The sequence below is a fragment of the Melospiza georgiana genome, chromosome 6 (assembly GCF_028018845.1).
Source record: "Melospiza georgiana isolate bMelGeo1 chromosome 6, bMelGeo1.pri, whole genome shotgun sequence".
In the NCBI taxonomy this organism is placed as follows: Eukaryota; Metazoa; Chordata; class Aves; order Passeriformes; family Passerellidae; genus Melospiza; species Melospiza georgiana.
The window spans coordinates 12883913-12907678 of record NC_080435.1 but is presented as its reverse complement, the minus strand read 5'-3'; the positions used below and the strand labels follow the sequence as shown (position 1 = coordinate 12907678).

The 23766-nt window shown below is 47.8% G+C and overlaps 1 protein-coding gene across 1 annotated transcript in view; it reads left to right on the top strand.

Moving 5' to 3' along the window:
- The first annotated feature begins 1445 nt into the window (after nucleotides 1–1445).
- HRAS (HRas proto-oncogene, GTPase) overlaps nucleotides 1446–23766 on the top strand; it is a 39716-nt gene continuing 17395 nt past the window's right edge. The window contains exon 1 of the mRNA XM_058026273.1: nucleotides 1446–1710. The gene's annotated coding sequence lies outside the window, so the exon portion shown is untranslated. The remainder of the gene's footprint in view (nucleotides 1711–23766) is intronic.

Sequence of the window (23766 nt, the reverse complement as noted above, 5' to 3'; positions counted from 1 at the left end):
GGTTAAAAGCTTCAGCCTTTTTGTTTGGACCTGTCTGTTTGCGTGCCGGTTTTTGGAAAAGTGCTCCGGCAGGTTTGTTTGTGCTGGTGCAACACGTTTGTGAGACCTGAGAAAACCTGCACAACTCTCTCTATGGGTATCCTTAGAACGTGTTTAATCTGCTCTTGATACAAACTCTCCAGGGCATGAGCTTTCTTTTTATTATGTGTCAAGCCCAGGATCTAGAACAATGGTTTTTCGATCGATTTTCAGATTACTAGATACTTTTCTAATGGAAAAAATAAATTGTGAAAGTGTGCTTGAAACATATGTCAGAGAGAACAGTGCTTTTCCAGTACCAGGGGTGCGTACTTTATTTGGCATCATATTCTGCATCAAAGCTTGATTACTTCTGCAAGCTGCTGGAAAATACAGTGACTATGCAATCCACTCTATCCAGTTTCCAAATAGTAATAGGGGAATCAGAGTGCCCAGAGTAGAAAACGTCTGGTGTACTGTGACAGAATGGGACGCACTGCATTGACAGACCCGATTTCAGGACATGAAGCTTGAGTACCTCAATATTTACTAGCTCTGCTCCGGTGGTGCTCTTTGAGGCACAAAAATAGGATCAGACGACAGCCTTTTGACATGCTTGGACCTTCATCTGAAATTGCAGTAATTCTGCTCAGACCGTGCATATCTCTACTGCTAAGCCTAACTGAACCCCATCTGCCTTAAACAGAGCCAATTCAGGCGTCTTTCCTTTGTGGCCTTAATTGCACTTGAATAATTTGGAGTCATCTATTTTTCTAGGCATTTCCAGGGGCCAGACAAATGCACCCTGTGAGCCGAGTTTAGCGCATCGCGTTATCAGGCAGGACCGTGACCGGCAATCAACGCTACATTTCAGGGGGCTCCGGTCGTCCTCCCGAGAACGCCTCCGTGGGGCGCCGACAAAGGCAGCGCAGCCCCGGGCAGTCCCGCGGGGAAGGGCGGGCTGCGGGAGCGGCGGCCGCCAGGCCTTCCCCTCCCCTCGGGCGCGGGGCGCTCCTGCGGAGGGGCGGCCGCGGGCCAGGGAGCGCAGACGAGTCCCGGCGGGGAAAAGGACGCGATCTCGGCGGCTCCCGGGGCGCGGAGGCGGCAGGGGTCACCCGCCGGGGCGAGGCAGCGCCCGGCCCCCCGCCCCGCAGCCGCCACCGCCGCCGCCGCCCCAGGGACCGCCCCGCGGCCGGGCCGCGGCGGGCGGGCGGCGGCGGTGACTGACAGGCGGCGCGGCCCACCCGGAGGGCGGAGGCGGCGGGGGCCGCCAATCAGGGGCGGCGGGCGGGCGCCGAGCGGCGGGAGGGCGGGGCGCGGGCTGGGCGTGTGCCGCGGCCGCCGGCGGGGCGCGCTCCCGCTCCGCTCCGCTCCCGCTCTCCCCGCACGCACATTGTCCGGGCGCGGCGGCGGCACAGCGCCCCGGCGCCCCGTGCCAATGCGGGGCGGGCGCGGCACGCCGGGGGCGCCTCCACCACCGCGGTGGAAACTTCCCCTCGCCGCCGGGCCGACGCGCGGCTGAAGCCCCCGGCGGGGAGGAGCGGAGCGGGGTTTCGCCCGCCTGGGGGGGCGCCTCGTCTAGTTTGGTTTTTCCTACATTGGAAGGGCAAAAGCGAATACTGTTACCCGGCTTTAAACTTCCGCGCTCCGCTCTCCAGGACGCGCATCCCGCCCGGCGGGGTGGGCGAGCCGGTGAGTGACCGCCGGGAGCGGGATGGCGCGGGTCGCGGTGGGTGGGACGCGCCGTCGCGCAGGGGCAGCGCCCACCGGCTCAGCGGGGACGGGTCGGCAGCGCCGCCGCCGCCACCTGTTAGCGGGGCTGTTCCCCCCCCCCCCCTTCCCCCCCGCCACCGCCGCCAAGTTCGTACTCCCACCGTGCTCCGGCTGTCCCCGCCGTGCCCGGGGTGGCGGTGAAAAGGGACGGCCCCTCGGCCCGGTGGGCGGCGGCGGGGCCCGGGGTGCTGGGGGCGGTGGCGGCCACCCACCTGCTCGCCTGGCCGCGCCATGACTCTGCTGCCTGGGCGCTGCCTGCCGACCCGAGCCCCGGCAGGCCGCCGGGGTGGGAGGGTGGTGGGGTACCACCGAGCGGCAGCTTCTGTACCCCCTTTCCCCTCCCTGCTCTCTGCCCTCCTGCACCCACTGTGCACTCCTCCTCTTCTCCTCCCAAGCTGCAGCCCTTTTTCCTTCCCTCCCTTGCCGTCCCGCTCCCTTTCCGTGTCCCTTAGCTGCAGCCGTGTTCCCCTCCTCTTCTTCGCGCCCCCAGTTTGCAGCCCACTGCACCCGTCTTCCCTCATCCCCTTGCATCCGTCACACTGCTCCTGTGATGCTTCAAAGGGCGAGCCCCAGACTCCCCACTGTTTGCCAAAGCAGGTGCCTGCTGGGCTCTGGCACCCCCCGGGAGAGGCCAGCACCATGGCGGTGCCAGGCCCGGGGCGAGGCGCGGAGGGGGCAGGCAGGTGGCGGAGGCGCAGGTATTTGTGTGCAGCTGCGAGCAAGGGAGCGAGGTTCCCCGTTCTGCGAGCATGCGGCTCTGCGGAGCTGGTGACACCTCCCTCCTCTCCCTCCCTCCCTCCAAGGGACGCTCGCCGCCGGGGCTCTGCGGCGTGCCGAGGCTTCCTGCGCCCTGCTGCCCTGCAAAGGGTGTCGCGGAGTCCGCGGCTGCAGCATCTTCACCCCAAGTGAAGGTGCATCTGATAGCTCGCTTGGCCCATACAGGTCCCGAGTGGGAATGTGTTTAAAAATTACCTCAAGCAGTGGAGAGAGCCTGGAGACAAAAGAGATGATGAGAAGTCAGAGTGGACTGGCGAACTCTGGAGCTGCTGGAGAAATGCTTAGGACAGCTGGAAACAGGACTGTGCAGCAGGAATGGCTTGTTAAGCCATTGCATGGCAAGTCAAGCCATTGATATTCCAGTGTCCTAAGTTGGATGGTCATATCTGTTGTAGCCTGTGATGTGCAAGTTGCTTCTGGGTAGGTCTTTGAAATGCAGAAGGGGTACGAACTCCTGGTGAGGCTGTGTCAAGATGTACTTCAGTCTGGTTGGCGTGGGTAGGATGTGCAGCTTGGAGCAGGAACTGGTTTTGAATGGAGGAAAACACATGAGGTTTGGTGTGTGCTCAGCTAAAGAGTTGCTGTAGTCAGAATTGCTGATATGTTCATCCTTCACGGCTCTGAAGTATTTTAATTCTACATCTGGTGATTTGTGTGATTTCCCCAACTGTTTTTAAGACAGCCATGTCTGAATTCATGTGTATCACCCTTCTGTTTGTCTGGTCCTTTCCTTCTCCTCATAAAATGTCTTTCCTGTGTGATTAATAATGTGCCAACTGCTTCATTTCAGCACTGGGGAGGCTGATGCTGATTGATTTCCCTGTTCAGTCTTCTCCGTGGGTCTGGAAGCTGATGGGTGTTATCACTGCAGAAAAGTCTGCTTTTGGGTGGGAGCTGTCAGCATGTCTTTTTTTTATCTCAGCGAACCTCTTACTTCTTTTAATTAAAAAGAGATGAAGTATGCGTGGTAATACCGTTCGTGTTTACATTAAAATGATCTTGTAATTAGCAATAATTATCTCAGTTTGGGATATTGCTGAGATATTTAAACAGGACTTATGACCTGAGGGACACTTTTCCAGCCCTAGGGAGTTGCCCTTGTTGTGGTTCTCTCCTGTGGTGAGTTTGATTCAGTGGTGAAGGTAGAACAGCAATGGGAGTAGCCTCGTGTTCCTCTGATGTCAGCCTAGAAAGCCATGGCCACGGTTTCCTCCTGAGCCTGGTTCTGCTCCCCAGGGCTCCCTGGCAGCCCTGCCACCACGTGTGTGGAGATGCCCTGCCTTTGATGGCTTTCACCCCATGGTCTGACAATTCTCAAGGGGACCTTGCTATTGTCTTGGGGGAGGGAGATAAAAACAGGCTGAAAAAATGCCAAGTGACCTTTTTTTCCCCCTGGTTCTCCCAGGGAGGTTTGAAAAAGGCTGCTGATAATGTGGGAGACTTTTCCCTGTGAGAGTACAGATCCTGAGACATCCTTGTTCATCTTTCACCTGACTTCCATTTAAGAGGAGAAAAGGTCAGCTCAAACATAAGCATTTGCTTCCAGGCTGGATATGGCTCCCACTGCCTTCCCTCCTGCTACCAGTGCACCCCAAATTTACCCTTCTATTAGGCTGCCCTTGGAGCTCACCAGATTTTCTTGAGGTGAAAAACCTTTATGGAGTAGAAAAGCTGGGGAAAACATTCAACAAAATAAAGTCAAGACAAAAAGTACTGCCTATAGAGAGAGATTCCTTGTGGGAGGGTGGTGATTCTCTTCTGTCTCTCAAGATGAGTTTTACAGTATACTGTATTTTTGTCAGTCTAGGAAAAGCCAAATGGTTGTGCTTCAAGTAATCTTTAATTGTAATTTATCCCCAGCTTTCTATTTCAACATTTTTGAACTGTAAACTTAGAACCAGAACTTATTGAGCAGCAAATAAAAATGTTGAATGTATTTGAATTTTACTTGTAATAATCTAATAACATTAATGACATGATATTTGATCAGCTCTATACCTGACTGAAGACCACAAAATAGTCTTAATCAAACAAATTATTTGACAAATACAGATGAGATGAAATTAATGATCTATTTGTCAACTGCTGTTCAGCTGATCTGTCATGGCATGTTCCTTGTTCTCTTATCTTTCTCTTCCAGTTTTCATTCCATTTTTGCATGGTTGATCTTTTCCTGAACTGTCCTTGGTATCTGTTTCATTTATCTCTTTTGTGTCATGGTTTTCCTTCCATTGTTTCTTCTGTCTCTTTCTTGAAGCTCTCTTTCCATGTTTTTGAGTCTAAATTAGCCTTTTTTCTTCTTTTTCTCTACCTTCCTGGTGGAGTTTTTTATGGAGCACTTCACAGTCAGCTCATCTAAATCACCAGATGTCTTTAAACCCATAAAAACGTAAAACTGAACCCAGACTGTGTCTGAGTATGAAGATGTTTGCTTGGTGGTAATGCTTCTCTGCCTCTCCCCACGTTTTCTGGCTGTTGCAGGAAGGGTGTTCCTGCAGTTCTGGAGGTTTTCCCCAGCTGTCATTTTTGCTTGTGTTCTCCTTATGCCTCTTTCAAAAGTGAATTTGATTTTGTATCTTAAGAAAGCAACCAGGATCAAATGGCAGCCCTTGTGTTGTTCCCTGGTTGTGTATCTGTATGCAACCTGCTTCCATCTGCCGTCCGACCAAACCCAGCCTTCCTGCCAGGCAGTTTGCCTTTCCTCCTGGCATCGTCCTACCTCCCCACTGGGTTTACAGGCAGGAGGTGCCTTTCAGTAGGGCAAAAGGAATGGGTGCTTGGACCTTTTCTGGTTTACCTATTACTTGCAGAGTCTGTATGAAATTCAGGTTGATGAGGGTAGGTGGCAAGAGGTAAACAGGTCATTGTGCAGGCTATAGTGCATGACTGAGCAGTCACAATATTCAACTTTGATCTAGTATACAAAAATGAAAGTCTCTTAAGAAATGACATTTCTATTATAAAGAAGACTTTGGTTGTTTGGATTTTTTTTTACCCCTGGATGAGATCTAGGGATGGGGAGGATAATTCAAAAACAATGAAAGGAATAGAAAACCTTGTCTTTCAGGGGAGGAAATTTGCTCTGCCTTGGCAATAAAGCTCAGGCAGTCCAGAGGGGTGTGATGGGAGCGCTCAGAGTGCGTGATTCGCCTCTGCTGATGGTTGCAGTGATGTTGCAGCAGTGCATGAGCTAAGCTGTGTATGTCATAGCTGACTGCTTGAAGTACTGGGAGTTATGCCACGATGGCCCCTTGTACCCTGAAGGAAAGGTCTGTGCTGTACTGAAGTGAACAGTTCCACCTCTCCTCTGTCTTCTGAGGGGGTTTGGGGAACGCTCGGGTGCACTGACACAGAGAGCAATCCAGGCAGCACATTGTTGCAAAGCAGAATTGATTGGGGAGGATGGCGCCAAGAGGAATATTCTTTTGCAGTTAATTATTTACTGCAGGGAGAGAGAGAAGCTGGTGATGTTTGGTTTATAATTACAGATATCCAGAGGTAAATACTTCAGGATGATCTGGTTTATTCTGCGTGTTTCTAGCTATTTCTCTGTAATGTGGGACCAGCACTGTTTAATGACCAGCTCAGTAAAACCAAAACCCCATTATCAATTTCTCACCAGTGGGTTATGGTTTTATAGCTTCCTCTGTGTGGTGCTACCTGACCTGAATGCCTACAGAGAGAACAGTCTTTCCATGCTTACTGTCTTAATGTATGACCTGCCTGTGGTGCCCATCTGACAGCAATGTGGGCTCTTGGAACAGCTAATCTCTGCTGAAAGATGACTTTGTGGTTAAAGCCAGAGGGTTGTGAACTGGGGAGTCCTGACTCCCCATCTGGTCTTGGCTAAGCTGGTTGCTTATTTCACTGAACTTTTCTTTAGGAGGGATACTGACCTAGCAGATAACCAGCAAATACCCAGCCTATCTGCTGAAGGGGTAGGATGCCCTGGGTGAGGCGCTCTGATAATGCAGAGGCAGTGGCAGCCCAGGTGCTTGTATAGTGCTGTGCTGTGGGCCAAACTTGAAGAGGATTTTTCCTTTTGCTTAGCTAAATCCATTATAGATCAGACTGCTCGTATACAAGTTAAATTCGAGAGCTGGTGGAGCTGAGTTTAAATGTGTGTGTGTGGGAGCAATAACTTGACGAATACAAAAAAGAGACATTGCTGCAATGTCTCTGGGAAGATGCCTGTATGTCTTCTGCTGTTTAGCATCCTTGAGAGAACAGCAGACGTGAAGGAGAAGCTGTGGCCTGTGAAATGAAGAGGATGTCACGCTCTTACTGGGAGAAGAGGAGCAAGATCTAAAAAGCCAAGGAGTAGGAGTGAAATGAGGGATGCAGGTGTGCACAACGGGGGCTGCTCCAGGCTGCCCTGTTCTGTCTGGGTGAGGCTCTGCAGAGAGAAGCAGGGAGGAGATCAGTGGAAAAAGCATTGTGGAGTCTGCTGCTTTGCAGACTGTGCACTGCCTCTCCTGCTTTCAGGGCTGAACCGTGGCTGGCTGGAAGTGGAAGTGCATGGGGCCATATACCCTGAGAAAGGCAAAGCAGTGAAAAATCTCCAAAGAGTGGCCAGCAAGTGCTTGTGCCTGAGGCAAGCTGGGATCTTGTTTAGAGGCTTGCTGAGAAGTGAGCTTTGTTCATCAGCAGATATTTGGGGTAACAGGCAGCCACCGTGTCGGCCTGCTCCAGGATCACGTTGAGCGCTCTGACACTGTGCTATCTTCAGCGATTCTGTGGCTTACATCCAGCTCTATTCAGCCTGCTTCAAACCATGTGTATAGAATAAGCTTGAATGTATAAATTTGGAGCCTTCAAATGATGGATTCCATCCCACCCCAGATAGCCACTTCAGGAGCCAGAGCAGTATTCTTGGTGTGGCACTAGGTCCTCTGTTTCTGTAGTGATTGTAGCAGCCGTGCTCCTTCCCTGCTGATGGCTTTGCATTGGATGTCAGGGGCTTAATGATATGTGAGGGACTGGAATTCCTTCTCCAGAAAAAGGCTGGGCTTGAGAAATCAGGCTTTAGTTGATATGATAAATAGATAAAACAGTAATTGATTATGTTAAGTAAATAAAACGTGACTGTTTCTTGTTTGGGACTGATCCTGGCATGTGTGTATGCTAATTCTGTTATTATTTTTTTTCATTGTCTCCCCTTGGAGCTCTGTCTGTAGATGCAATGGTTCTTTTTTTGGTCCCACTCTGCTGGACTCCTGCTGTGAACAGCACAACTCTGCTTTGTAGAATGCAAACCTAGTAAATGCTGGTGAAAGCAGGAGGTACCTCCTGCCTGGTGTGTGCATGTACAGCCCTTGCTTCCCCCCTTGTGTGCAGAGGATGAATACATAACCTTACAATATAACCTTGGTCATGCAAGGTTTCTCCCAGTCTTGTATCTCCCGGCCTTTTCCTGATTTGCATGCTATTGTAAGAGGCCAGTCGGTTTTTTCTGGAGGGCTTGTCCCACTTTCCACACAGGCAGCCTTGGGCGAGTGGTCTGCTCCCTGACCTGCTTTGACGAGCATGTGCCGGCTTCTTGCTCCACTGATGTGGTTGGCAGGGTGAGGATCAGTGCTGGGGGCTAGGCAGGGGCAGGACAGCGCTGTGCTGCTTGGTGGTGTCTCCTCCCATCTGGCAGTCAGCGTAGCTGCTGATGGATGAGGGGGTGCACACAAATCCCTGCCTCACTTTCTGCCTCATCGTTCTCCTGGGGTGTGTGGTGGCTGTACTGAAGTCTAAGAGAGTCAGATCTGCTCGCTCTCCTCTAAAGAGCACAGCTGCATCTCCTCCATTCTGCGCTGCTCAGTTGCAGCTGATGGCTCTGCAGCTATTCTGGTGGTCCCTATAATTTCCAAATATCAAGGTACTGATTCTCAAAACATATCCACTGGAAAGAAATTACTACCATGACCATGGTGGAGGTAGAAAACAGAGGTGTGAGAGAGTGAGATCTAGACCTGGAAAAGTGCTTCAGCCCCTGCTTTTCCACAGAAATGAGGCTGTGTACTGATGTGGCTCAAAGGCATAGGGACATGTGCAGGGTCTCACCAGGTCTGTGGCAGAGCAGAGAGGTAGATGGATGAGGGTGGAAGTCTCTGATTCATGACCAAATTGTAATCATCTGACCCCACAATTACTGCACCTGATTATCAGGGGCTGGACAAGATGTCCTCTGCTTCACGTTTCTTCTAGGATGAACACATTAGTCTGTGTTCAGTCGACACCAGTTTAGACCTCTGCTGTTCCTCTCTGGGGTACATCTCAAGCAGCCACCCTTTTCCAATCTGTGAAGTGCCCAGCCTTGGCCGCCCCTCGTCTCTGCTAGAAAATGAAAAATTGCCAAGCATCTACCAGTGCCTATAGCTGGGGCAGGGAGAGGAGACACATTATTACAACCCCTTGTTTTACAGCTGGGAACTGGGGAATGAAGATTCATATTAACAGGAGGAGCCCAGAGCAGAGCTGAGAACAGAAATTGTTGTCCTAGTCTGGCACTTTGACTGCAAGGTCAGCTTCCCATTTCCTTTGGTAACTGGTGAGTGTCAAAAGATTCAGCATCCAGCTATTGACATGTTGCTAAGCTGATTTTCTGATGAGAGAAGTGTTTTCTTATCACAATGAACCCTGAGAAGGTGGGGGTTTATTTCCTTTTATCATTACAACCAAGGCTGTCTTGACTGTTATTTTAATATTTTAGGTGTCTGGTCTTAGAAGTGATGTGAGTAGGGGGCTGGGATGGCAGTCCTTTGCATGTCAGTCTTCCAGGCTGAAAGTGGGGCTTGTGTCCGAGAAATGGATAGATATCCCCTGGTAAAACAGTAAGAAGATTTGGTCAATTGAATAGAAATGCTGGAGGCTCCTGGATGGGGATTGTTTTAAAAATCAGAGGGTTTTAGGATCTTAATTTTTGTTGGTGGCAGATGATTGCAAAATGAGCAATCTCCCTATTGGTCATCTGCACCAAGGCACTTTTTGTGGAAAGATTTAAAAAACAAGGTGTAGTTAATTGACCAAATTTTTGAGGTTAAAAAATAAAACAAACTTCCCAAGGGGTAAAAAAAAAAAAAAAGGATGGGTTTCTTCAAGAAGCAAAAACTCTTTACTTTTTTTTACAAAGCAGTTTCTGAGGCACCTAATCTAATCTTTCCAAAACAAATCTCTGGCAGCCAGGGCTCATGTGTTTTAAAAAACGGTGTAGAAAGGAATGTATCATGACATTTTAATTTGTTGCTGAAATATGCACACCTCTGGGGTAATTCAGAGCAGCCATGGAGTGGATGATAAACCTGTTCAGGATAGGAGGTGAGCAAAAGGAAGCTCCTGAGATGAAACTGCCCATGCAGAGGTGTAATTCCTGGGATTTAGGTTTGTCTGCCTCCTTTGATTCTAATGGGGCTGTAGTCTGTTCAAATATTCTAAACAGGGCAGTTGTTGCTGAGTCCTTGCTGTGGCAACAAGGGAGGTTTTTGTGGTGATTCTCTGTGGAAGAGCCTCTGGTACTAGCCAGCTTTAGAGATGAAACGGGGGAGGATTACAGCCCATAAGGTACAGGTCCCTGGCTGGGGGTTTGTACAGGCCCGGGGCAGCTAGCTGGATTTTGTAGTCACCAGTCCCTGGATGCAAACTGAGCTGTGAAAGCTGGCTTGAAATTTCTGCTGTTTTAAAGAAAAAAACAAGGCAATTGCCTTGGAAAGGGAGAACAAGGGTGCTCTTGAGAAGGCTAAGGAAAGCCTTCCTTAGTTTTAGTGGAAGATGTACAGTTAAAAAAAAAACATGTATAGAGTTGCTTATCTGAAGTGTGCTCCTTGTAAAGAGGTGGGAAGCTGAGTGCCTAGGAGAGGGCTGGGCTTTCTCAGAGCATGCTACTAAGTACATGCTTTTTTTGGCAAGCCCTGCAATTGCATTGCAACAGGGTTGTGAGGTCTTGTTCAGGTTCACCTGAAGGTGGTTGAACCTTATTGACTGCAGTGGCTGGGCTGAGGGGCAGTGCCTCATCTCTCAGGTCAGTTCAGGTTTTCATCTCTTTTGTTTCAAAGTCTCTGTGTCTGGAATTAGTTTATTCAATTTGCAGCTTAGAGCAATTAGAGAAGAAATCCCAGAGGAGGAGAAAAAGAACACTACCACCTGAACAGATCAAAATAATCAAATGGGTTGTGTTGTGGAACTGGGATGTGACTGGCAGCTGCTGCAAAGAGGTGGACAATCAGCAGTCACACTTTCTCAGCATGGCTTGCTCTCCTGGGGCATAGGGAGCAAATACTGTTGGGATTAGAATGCAAAGAGATAATGTTTAAATCTGAGGTAGGAGCCTGTGAGCTTGGTGACAACTGAATCCTGGCGTAAAAGAAAAAGCTTTGCCAACAGTAAGTCACACTTTCAGGGAGCTGAATTAAACTTCTCATTTTCTTCTGAACCCTTCAGTCCCACTGTGGGTGAATGTTGTGCAGTGTCTTCCATGCTTGCTTTTTTTCCCCCATTTGATTTGAGGGCCCTTTGTAGCAACTTATCCCCCATGCATCATGTTATCAGGGAAATTATTCTGCCTACAATCCCTGTCTGAGCTTCATTTTGTTGTTTTCTGTAGCACGAGGGCTGATGGCTTCACAGATCTCAGAATACCTCCTCCATCTCTCCCCTGGCCAGCCCAGCAGCATGACAGCTCCATTTAGTGTGCACCATCTGCTTTGACTTCCTTCCCCTGGAATCATTATTTTGCAGTTGTCTGTATCAAGCTCCTGTGTTGCCTGCCTCAAAGGATTGTATATCAGAAGTCATGAAAAGGAGAAGAGTCCTCAAGGCTGGCCTGTAAATCCCAAGTCTCTCTGCTAGAAGAAATTGCAGTCCTCTCCCATGTCCTTGTCCTTGACCTAGCCCTGCTGCATGTGTTCATCCTTCCCTGCCTGTCATGTGCATCTCTTGATGGGCACAAAGTGAGCCTTGCAGGCTCTCTGGGTTCTCACAGCACAAAGTGTTTGGTGCCTGGGATGTTCTCCTTTCTTCACCTGCTACCACTGAGGCAGGCTGAGACCTGCAGCTCTGCCTTCTCTTCAGCCATCCCCAAAAATTATTTGGATCCACTTGGAACATCATTACAGGGAAGGTGTTGTGAAGTTTTTTTGATGGTAAACACTTAAGGGCTTGGGCCTCTCATCTCCCACTTGAAGTGTAGTGTAACCCTCGGGCCTTAGGGACTGAAGTGCTTTTGTGTTAGGTGCAGGGTGAGATACTCTCTCTCTGAGAAGCTTCCCCGTCATGTGCAAGATGGGGAACATCAGGGTGCAATTCCCCTATCCAGATGTTGGCATCTAACATCCCAGCCCCTCAGTCCCCCTATACGGGCAGCAGAGGAATTGAGCACTTCCACCTCATCGTAATGCAGGTGGATACCTGAAACAGATCAGACAGACTGTGCCTGTCTCTGCTCATTGAGGGTAGAGAGGCTCTGGTGATGGGTTCCTGTGGACATATCTGTGCTGTAGGTGAGATGACCCCCACCTTGTCTAGCTGCACTGAGCATGCTGGGGTAGCACACAAAGGAGGCAAGACTGTTGAATGTGGTCTGTCTTTGGCTCTCTGATCTGGTAAGGATGTTCATCTTCCTTTGGTCAAGAAGCTACCCTTCACTTTAATTCCTTGCTGGCCAAGAGTGGAGGAGAGGGATGCCATCCACACAGCAACTGGAAGACTGAGTTAAACACCTCTCAGAAGTGCTCCTAGGACAGAGCTCTAGTCCTGTCCCAGCTCTGGACCAAGGGATATTTTAATCAAGTGAAGGCAGAAAGTGTAGGTATGAATGGAACAGTTTTGTCCTTGCTCATCCTTTCATACTGTGGCCAGGTAGCTGCTAACATCGGTCAGGGATTACTCAGGTACTTCTCGGGGGCTCCTGACCTCCTGCATGTGCCCACAGGTATTGTGTTGGAGTGGGAGAAGTCACAAGACCTCTGTATCTAGAGCTGAAACAATGGCATGGGGACTTCAGATTGCAAACCAGCAGGTGATAGCAGCAGGAGCCCTCCAGTGCCTCAAAACAGGTTGCACATCTGGGTGTTCTAGGATTGCTGGGTAAAACTCTTTCTGTTAGGGGAAAAAGAGTAATTTTCCTAGCACTGAAGCACTGCTACATGCCATATTGTGGCTTTGAGGATGATGGAGCAAGTTTCTGTAGATTGTATCCTGTTTGACCTGAACCTTTATGGTTTCTCTAAAGACCCCTGCATGGTCTGCAGAGAGCAGGTTGAAGGAGACCTAGAGCTGTTCTTGAAGGAACTAGAAAAATGAAGTTGAGCCAACTGAAAGGAATAAAGCCTTATAGCCTGGGGAGGATTTCTTGACTGGCTGCGTTTCCCCTTTGATTTGGAGCACTTGTTCCATCATGCCTTTTGCTGGGGAAGAATTAGCCCAGTGGCACAAATGCAGTATACTGGGTGTTTTGGGAGTGGGAAACCTGTCTGCAGCAGGAGCCCACAGAGCTTGAACTCAGCCTCTGAGTCCCCGTGCCAACAGCTGGTTGCAAGCCTGCTCAGTAGGGGGTGGTGCCATGCCAGTCTTTACCCTCCATCTCATGCCTATGTTGTCAGCATGATTCAGTGCTATAACCCTGAAGAAAGAGTCAGTTTTATACCCCAGTTTTGTTTGTTGTTGATACTCATGCTATAATTCCCATCACTTCAGACACCCATTAAATGGTGCTCTGGCAAGTCTGTCTGGTGTGTGCACTGCAGTCACTTCAAACTGTACAACAGTGGGAAGTCTGTTGGGGTGAAATCTCTGACTGGTCCTAGGTGGGAAACACACATACTGTGCTACAGAAAAAGGCAAAAAAATACCTCAATTTCCATTATATGGTGTATTTTCCTCACTTAACAATGCATTTGATCTCTCCCTGCTGTCTTTCCTGGCTACACGTGTCCACCACAAACTTTTGTACTTTTCATCTCATGCTTCTAGGAAACAGAGGATGCAAGTATGAAAACTCACAGGAGATTTTTAATTCAGTAAGGAAGGCATATCAGGGCTTGCAGTTACCATATGTTTTTTCTCTGATACTTTCCTTGCTGTCCTTTCCCTCTGACCTTTGGTACAGTAAACAGCCAGCAGTGTTTGAAGAGTGTCCCAACAGGGAGGCACCTGGCACAGCATTGGGTCCTGCATCTCCTGTGCGTTCCTGGGTATGTGCTTAGGGCTGGCCTTCTGCTGGCAGCATCCTGCTGCTGGCTGGATGTACCGTGACAAAACAGAACTTTTTACTTGGTAATTTTTGCCACTGACAGCATGCTGGTTGCCTTGTCAACAGGAGATGTTTTATAGGTCTCTTGAAAATTTGCAGCAGTGTCACTCTGCTGTTTGCTCTCCTGGTTGAACAGGTGCACATGCAAGTCTTTGAAAGCTGGTGGGAGAAACCAGGACTTGTCCATCCCTTTCACAAAGGTTTTGTAACTATATGACCTTCTAACTAATTTTCCTGACTCCCTAATAACATACATATGTAATTAAATCTAGGCAGACAAGGCCATATCAAGCTGTGGGCATGGGAAATTGTGTAATACCATCAAATTGCCTTTTGTGTCCATGGTAGACCAAACCTTATTGCACCACGAACTTCCTTAAGATTTTACTTTAAAGGTGGGAAGAGAACTCCCATCTCAGGAAACTCATTTCCCTCTGGTAGTCCACCAAAGGCTGCTTTGGTTTCTGATTCAGCTCTGCAAATACTGTCTAGTGGCTTCAGACTGGATGTGAAATTGGCTGGTATTTCCCCTGTGAAGGCTAGAGCAAGGGAGAGAAAACTAAAGTAGCCTGTCTTAGCCTAAGTCAGCAATACAGAGTTGGAAGTTTCTGTAGATCCTAACAAAAGGTCCCTGCCTTACCTGTCTTGATATTTTGCTGGTCGCACAACTTGCACATCCCATAGATGCAAATATTTTCCTGGGGTTGGCCCTGGTTGCCCAAGGAGGGTGTTTGTTCAGATTCGCATGCTTTGCAATTAATATAAGCTTCTCAACTCCGTGTGAGAGAAATAAAGGGAAGTGGTGCTAAGTGGTTTGTGTTTTTTTTTTTTTTCCTCTCTGTGTTGTTGTTCTTCACCAGCTGGCTACTTTGAAAAGAGCATGTTGTGGTTTTTTCCTTAAGGAGCGACGTGTTGCTGCAAATTCAGCTTTGGAGAGGTTGTGGGAGCTTTTGTCCGCTGGCGCTGCAGCTGCTGCAAGCTGGGCACAGACAACACGTGGTGCTGTGGGTGCCCAGCCTGCCAGCCTGGTCTGGCTGCAGGGGATGCCAGCCCAGCCCACTGGCAGAATCCTTCTTTCCCACTGCATTCCCACACTCACTTGGTGGTGGCTGGGAGAGGCGAGTCCTTGCCTTGCTCCAGACCGTGCAAGAGCAGCAAAGTTCACACCATGGGATGTTGTCAAAGGAATGAGAACCCGCTTCAAGTAAATACCTTTTCTCTGCCTCGTTTAGCTATGGCAGCCTTATCTTAAGAGGGTTGTATGAAGCGTGCTTGTCACGGCTCTGTGAGGCACCCACACAGCTCATGAGATATCTTGTGTGTTCTCTGCTGAGCTACTGGATGAAAAGTGGCTACTTTAGAGGGCAAATTGCCTCCATGGGTTTAAAAGAAGATATCTAGTTTAGACCTAGAGAGCACACTTCATGTTTAGGTATAGTGGAAAACCTTTGAGTGAACTTCATGAAATCCGTGTTCATTGTGTTTTTCAGAATACTCTCTGAACTTGCATTCGTTTTGTGCTCTGCAAAAGTAACAATTCCTTTTGAGGCTGTAGAATAAAGAATAAAACACTAGCTTAAAGTGGTATGGAGGAGTGGTCACCATATAAAACTCAGCCTGGGCTGTTGGCTGTGTGTTTCACAATGACCTTGGCCAGTCACACTGGTGTTGTCTTGTGACCATGCAGCCACTTAAAAGGAGGAAAAAAAGGCCAACTACACAAACTTTTATATCTGATCAGGGTTTTGACTGTTAGCCTAAATCAGATTTCCTGTTGGAGTTGACATAGTATGTCCTGAGTTTGATGAAAACTGAGGAAGTGAGGGAAAATGAAGCCTGTGGAACGGCAACCACCACTTGGAACAGTTTCTTTATGGAAGCTCTCCATTTGGGTAAGAAATACTAACCTACAATATATTTTCCTTCAATGCAGGTCTTCAACCTCTGTCCTAATCTTAAGTCTACAGGTGAAAGGCAATAATGGTAAATCCTAGAGCCTAATCAGCCTTTGATGGAGGCAGTTGATTAGGAGCAAGACAAGCTCTACTGTTTTTAAGGATGGATTGTGAGGCTAAGTTGACAAGCTTTCAGTCTTCTGACATTTATTTTTTCTTTGCAGTTGGAATAGGAATTATCTTGTGTTAATATGCTCACATTACAAAACACTGCAGCTTGTCTTTTTGCTTGAGTGGTGCTTCAGGTTGAAGTTGGCTGGTTTGGCCTGTGAGATGGAGGTTTTCTGTGGGATTTTTCCATTTTTAGAACAAGCTTTTTGCAAACGCTTGATGAATTAATTTATTTTTTCAGTTGAAGTTCCTGTGTGGGAACAATGAAAGCTTTGTAGGAACTGTATCCACTACACCATGCTGTGGCCTTGAAGGTTCATTGCAGGGACACACATGGTCCTCAGGGTGTTGCTTTCTGAAAAGAAGAGGATTTTAAGGGAGAAACCAAGCAGCAGTTTATTTCTAGCTAGGTGTGAATGATGTACAAGAGTGAGAGACTGCTGTGTGTTACTTAGGAGCCCTGAAAAACAACACATGGTGAGCTCTACTACCTTTAAGTGAAGAGGGAGCTTTATAAGCACATCACCCCTGTTCAAAATCTAACTGGTGGCTAGTCTCTGCCAGGCTCCTTTGAAGGTACATGATCATGTTTGAGATCTCACAATATTGGCAAGAGTGTAAAATTCAGAGTTCAAGTTTAAGCTCTGAAGTTATTCTTCTAAGGAAAGAGAATTTTGTCATACCAAGGATCTGAGGAGATATGGATCCACAGAGCAGAGCCTCTTACTGCAGATACTGTTGTGGTTCTCTCCTCCCTTAAGGAAAAAAAGCCAAAGCCCAAACCACCAGAACTCTGAAAGTGGTTCTTGTCCAAAAGTGAAGATTTTCTGTAGTTGTTCCAAGTGACTGTTTCCTCAGGTGGATCATTTTCATAGCTTGTGCACAATTCTTTAATCCAGCTCAAAGCCCACAAGACAGATGGGGTCATGACAAGAGCCAGGAAGTTCACATGATCTTATTGGACTGGATCATCTTTGGCAGTGCCAGTTCACATCACCTGTCCATTTCTTGCTTTTTCCAAACCACTGGGAAAAGAAATAAAACTCTAGCAGCCTTGTGACATTAAGCATTACTCAAACACTCTTGCAATATTGAATGGTCAGCAAAGGGCAAATTTTGTGGGCGTGGGCAAGCAAAATTGGAGAGGAACCTCAGATCATGCATAAGACCAGGCTCCCACTACTTGAACAGTGCCTTCTTAGCTCCTCCAGTCTGTATTTATAGTAGCAGACCAAAAAAAGCCTGAGGGTGTGAAAAGGGATGATGCAGCCACCAGTATGAGCAAACTTAGGTCTCTTGGTGCACATCCCATCTCTATGTCCTCCCAGCCCTGCCTGGAGCTGCTTTTAGTGGTATTTGCTGTAGCCCAAGAGGTAGTTGCATCAGCTTTTCAGTCCAGTTTTCAACCCCCTTTCCAGAGATCATAGCTTAAGTATCAGAGCTTCAGTTCTTGTGTCTTGTCTCAAAGCACACTTTGCTGGTGCTTGTGAGGGCACTGATGACCAGCTGAATAAAAGGTCAGGACACATTTGCTGGGGGCTGATGGCAAAGGGTCATAGCATGAAATACTCCCAGCAGTCAGGGATTTGCAGAGTGATGCAGGCCATGTAACAGATCTTCACACACACACCATATAGAACAGCATACAGAAAATATAATAATAATTTTACTTCTAATAATAAAGTTGTATGGTTATGCGCTGGGGAATTGAAGGCAGATGCTTGGATTTTTCCCAGTGGGCTGAAAGGAGGTTCTGATTTTGGTTTATTTATTTATTATATGTTCAACCAAAGCCAAAGAACTGTGAATCAGTGTGATTTTCACTGCTGGAGTTCCTGTGCTGTGGTCCCCAAGCATTGTCTAACAGATGCCTGTACCCACACAAGGCTGGATGAACCCAGACACTGCAGACTTATTTTTGTCACCCTGTTGCAGAAACTCCTTAGGGAGCCTCTGTGTATGCTTAGGAGCCAGTGGTATGGGAAAGCCTCTTAGCAGAGGGTCCTGGGAAAACACTCAGCTGCTGATCCCAGGAGCAAGTTCTCTGTGCCAGCACCATATGCAATTTCCTCATGGCAGCCAGATCGCCAGGAAGGAGGAAACAACTCTGCCACCTCCTTTCTTCTTCTGCTTTATGATGGCTGAGTTTTATAGTTGCTCTGTAGGCACTCTGCGTGCCTCCCTGGCTGAACAAAGGCGGATTTGTGCTTTCAAAGGTAATGTCAGTCTGCCTTGCTGCTATCTCAAGATGCAGGGAGGGATAAGTGCTCCAAATGGGCTAAGGTTGAAAATTAAAATAGACCAAGTGAGATCCTCAACCAGTGTTGATTGTCTTGGCTTTAGTGGCATTCATGCAAGGACTCTACTTTTTGCCCTTTCCTTAAAATGAACCTTCAAGGTGAGATCTCAGTTGTGGGACTCACTTGTCTGGTTCTTACTCCTTGGCTTGGGCTGTCCTCTCCCTTCCTTTGGGAAGCTATAAACACTTGCACCTTGTCCATACTACATGCAGATAATGGCTTAGGGCTGTCAGGAGAATTTGTCTTTGAAGTTCTGAGTTTGCCTTCTGTGGTTATTTTTTCAGGTCAAATACAGAACTGTTTGTATGAGCCTCATAAAGTCCAAGAATTAATCCAATGAATGCTGCTGTGTTTCTAAATGTCTCTGCAATGTGTGCTTCCCGGGTGTTGCAGAGCTGTGCTTGAGCAGCAGCACCAGAAAATCATGAGAGGCTGGGGGGAGATGGCTGGACACCAGGAAAGAAGATGGGAAGCCATATATATGCATGTAAAAACAAGTGATGTTTATGGTTTTGGTATCTCATTTCTGAAAGGGGTTAGGGAAATCAGTGGCTTAAGAAGATAAAGATTTGAGTGTTGTATGGACAGCAGGGATAACCAGAGCTAGACATTTTCCAAAGAGAAAACTGGCGTAGGGGCCTCTTTTTTTTTGCTTTTCAGATAATCTGGCAGGATAAGACCCTGCTCTGGGACCAGAGATGGTTTCCACTGAAAAGAGAAGAAAGTTTTGGGCAGTGGAGAATTCCCAGTGATCTAATTGATGCCCAACCATCGCTTACACTGCCCTAATGAAGTTACATTACAGGAATTACAGTGCAATACAGTTCAAAGTCCAGAAGTCCCTTTTTTCTTTGTTTGTTTGTTTGGTTTGGGGGTTTTGTTTGTTTGTTTTCTGGGGTTTTTTTGGGGGGGGGGTTGTTTGGTTTTGGTGGGGTTTTTTTGGGTTGGTTTTTTTTGGTTGGCTTTTGTGAAAATGCACAGGAGCTTTTCCTGCTGCTGCATGGGATTTGCCTGAGGACTTTACCATGCAGAGGTTGATCTGTGATGGAGACTGCATTGTCATGCCTGACAAAAGGATGCTTCAGCTTAGAAGGGCCACCTGCAGGATCACATTGCCCTGTTTTACTTTTCCCAAGCTGTGACTCCTGCAGCTCATGTTTCAGATGTTTTGGGTTGTGCTTTGCATGGTCTCTTTCTGTGCTCTCAGGATAAATCTGATGATAAGGACAGGATGTTACAAGTGTCAGCTGTGTCTGGTCACCAGGTGCTTGCCAGGGTAGTACCAATTGCATGCAGGTCTTGGTCTCTGGCCAACATCTACTGAAGACATTCTTGGTCTAATGACTTAGTTTTCTTCTTTCTGCTTGCAGTTAGGGGATTGTGTCCAGGCTCCCTTGCATCTCTTTTTCTATTCACTTCATGGACTTTCTGGCACTCTTTTCCACAGCAAGATGTCATCCCTGAAGCTCAGGGCATGGTTTGCTTCCTATCTGTACCTCTTTCAATCAAGCCAGTCTGGTTCATGTGACTGGAGTGTTTGCCCACTCTGTTGTGCCTGTTGCAAGTGAGGACTTGAGGCCAGTGTTGCTCTTTGCTCCATCAGTTATTGATCTGTGTAGAGAAACACCTCAGTTGGGCAGGGCCTTTGGAGTTTTATGGCCATGTCAAATGCAGTACCAAAGCCAGATCTGGATCTACTCATTGCCTGTACCAGGGTTGTCCGAGGGACTGGAGTTGAGTTGAGGGTTTCCACAAAGATGTAGGTACATCTAACCTTTAGGCATGATCAGAGGGACTTCAAGCACTCTTCTGCTCTCAAGGGCTTTCTTATTTGTGAATCAGCTTGTTGAACTCCAGTGTTGAGGAACCACATCTGATACAGGCTTGGTGTCTTGCATTTCTGTGGTTTCTTTTCAGCTTTACTTGGCCTGCAGATGCTGGCTGTGAGCCCACCCAAATCCTGCTTGTCGTTGTTGCTCTGGACTCCCAAGGAAGCTCTGGAAGGAAACCGGCCCTGGCTTTTGCTGATTGTGCAGGTCTGCCAGCAGATGCTGGAGGCTGCAACAAAGGTGGTGGAGAAGGCTTTGTGCTCCTGTGCCCTGCACACTCAACCACAGCCACTGATGAGCACATGTTTTACAGCAAAAGCTTAAATGTGGGAGAACAGAAATCCCCAGCTTTACCATAAGTTTCCTCTATGACTGTCAGGAAATCACTTAATTGTTGTGAGTTCTTCATTGCAGGGTGGAGTTCCTTGTTCCTTTATCTGCTGTGCCAGTCATGTGTTGCTGAGGGTTGGGATATATGAACCTGTTTGGAGGCCACTCAGAGTTGAAGGAGCATGTCTCCTGTGTCCATTCTGTGATGCTTGCAAGACAGGCAGGATGAGTCCTTGGACAGTATCCCTTTGTTGCTCCAGAGCCAAAAGGGAAATGGCTTCCTTTTCAGTGTGGAGAGCTGCAATCCTCACATCTTCAGTCTTTTTCGTAGCAGGTCTGTGATTGACAGTGATGCACCTAACTCCCCCACAGCAACACTGCTTGGATTTTTTTTTTTAATCCAGACTTGTGCAGAGGGAGGGGATATGAGCATCACATCAACAAATCTGATGTGGCTGAGATTTACTATAAGCAGTGAAGTGAGGTTTGGGTAATTCAGGACTCTAACTTAATAAAGTTCTGCTGATCCAAACTAAAATCTTGCACTGTAACCTTTGGATGTTTCTGTTTCAGTCAGGCTGTATGATGGTTTCCCAGCATTGCACACACAATGCATTGGTTGGTTCTGCATGGCTACAGACTTGGTTGTGATGAATTCATTCATGGCTGTTGAAGGGCTGGGTTTAGAGGTCTTCTGTGGACCTCTCTGCCAGCAGTGCTCACTGTCCCCATCCCTCTAGGCTGCAGCTGGCTGATGCTGCAGCTGCTAGGTCCATAAATCAGCAGCGTGCCCCTGAATATCTGCTGCATAATGACTGATGCATATTCATGTTTGCTATGTTGTCACCCTGCTAATATAATGTGTCTTGGTGAGAAGGAGAGCAGGGACAGGGTCCCAGTAGCTGGTGCCTCCTTGCTTCATTTTATCTCCTCTTTCTGCTTCCACCTTGTCTTTGGCTCTCTTGCTTTTCTAGTGTATTTTCCCCAGCTGCTTCTCCCAGATGTGCTAAAGCAAGCCCTGCAGGTTTGCTTTTTGTTATGGTGCCTTCTTCCCCTCCATCCCTGCTCTGCTAGTAAATCAAGGTGTGTACCTGCAAAGGCCCTGCAAGGACTAAACATGGGAGGATGATTGTTATATTTGAGCATGTAAATTAAAAAGGCCTCCTAATAAAAAGGCACTCTGGAAGTATCTGGTCTTGGCTGTTCCTTTGAGTTCTGTTTTTGAATGAGCTTTTATTGGTGTCCCATTGGGATTGGAAGGGTGAGAAGGAAACTCAGTTTTGGTCCCTCATCCCAAGATGGACTGTCCCTCACCCACAACTCACCTGTGGAGAAGATGCTGTTGCACCTGTGCTGCTTCACCCTCTATCTTGAAAAACGAGGAGGAAGAAAAGTGCTGTACCACCTTTCCCTGGAAGAGATAAAATTTTGTAAGATCTGATTAGCAGCCTGTGAAATACCACATGTGAGAGAGGATGGATGGGGGCTGGCTCTGCCTTTCTTCTTTCAGTACCAGATCCTAAGTGCTGTCCAGGGAAGCTGGGGAAGCCAACTTGGGTACTAACCAAAGTGTGTCCCGAGATCTGCCTGAGTCCAAGCAGCCAGGACTTGGGATCCCTCTTATTCCTGCTCTGTAGTCCTTCTTCTAGGGGGGACTCGAACCATTCCCAGAAGAGAGGACCCTATTTCTCTGTGGAAGCTCATTAGCCATCCAGAGGGTGAGTGCCACATGGGCAGGAGCAGACTGGGCTCCTCCTGTCTCAGGATACTCATTTGTCTGCTTTTATGCTGCTGGCCAACAGCTTCCACCTTTTATCACCCAAACCCAATGCCACTGGCTATCTGGAACTTTCTGCTGAAGGAGCTGTAGTGCAATAGGACATGTGCTCTGTGAACCATTCCATTCCTGGAGACTAGAGTTCACCAATTCAAACTGTTTTAAATCCTATTTTGCTCCAAAAACTGACCTTTCAAAAAATCTCTTAACCATTAAATGCTAAAAAACCAACAAAAAACCAATCACCTAAAAGCATTATCAAAAGATTTCTTGAAACTTCCCAGATGCAACTACCCTGTTTTCTTATCCATGTGTTTGCTGGTAAAATACATGTGTTAGGATTTAAAGCCAGCAGGAAGTTGAACAACCATACCTATTTCCATTGCAAATTCTTCTCAGTGAAAAGGGCTTGTATGCATTTCCTGGAACTGGTTTCCTAATTTTTCTTTGTCAACAGTTGTTGGGAGGAATAAGGAAGGATAGGGAAGGGAAGGAGAACAGAAAGCTCATAGGGAGAGTGTATTTCTTGACTCTAGGGTACTTTTTTTGCTGTGCCTTAGTGGTGCTCAGGTTGGGAGGCCCTGTTCTTAAGTGATGTAGGTGGCCACCTTATACCAGTGACTTCCCCCTTTCTTGTAGCTGGGCTTCAGGTGAGGAAAACAGCAGAGCCTGCCCCTCTGCTCTCAGCCCTACCTGCATCTCTGGGTGCTGATCTGTGGATCAGAGCATCTGCCACTCTGCTGGCTGCCTGTGCCCATGACCTAATTGTGATTTGTGATTTCATCAGGATAATTGGAGAGCAGAGCCTCTCTTACAGTATTCTGTGCTTTCCCACTTGATGTACCCTGCCTCCCCAATTGGCTGAGCTGGGGATGAGCTGCCAGCTCTGACAGCCCAACACAAAGACTCAGCAGGAGACCAACAGCTTTCCCATCCAAAACTTTTGGGATTTTTTTGTTTCTTTTTTTTTTTTTTTTTTTTTTTTTTTTGTCTCAGGTGAAAACCCCAGATGGGAAATCACATTGCCTGAATTTAGTTCCCAGCTTTACCACCATTGATGGCTTTGGGCCAGCCCCTTGGCTTGTTTGCATCCCCTTGCCTGTCTCTGCAGTGAGTAGGATGGTGTTTCTGTTCATGCATGGCTGCCTCCAGCTCTAGCACTGGGTGCTCCATTGCTTGCACCTTAGTAGTAAGATCTGAATCTGTCCCTTCTTGTGCTGTTGCAGCAGAGCCAGATGGCTGCAACCTGCCCTAGCATGGTGACAGGACCACTGGGCATGGGAGAGGCTGGACCTTTCCCCAGCAGCTGCTCCTTTCATCACCAGGAGGACCAGGCAGGACATACAGGTACCTTAGGAAACCAGCCTGGAGACAGCACCTCTTGTAATTCCACACCATTACTGGGCAGTGTTTTCCCCAAAGCCTGATATTCTCTATTAGCTGTAATTACAGAGATCCACTTACACTGACGCTGCATACTCATCTGCTCCAAGTTTCTACTTCATTGCACCTTATATCTTGTGGGAAAATCAATACAATTTGGTACTGAAACTGGCAAGCTAAGAGATTGTTCAGAGCCTGGGTTCATGGTTGTGTACCACGTGTTTTAATACTTAACATGTACTGTCATCTATAATGTGGGTCTTGCTTTAAAGTTTCCTGG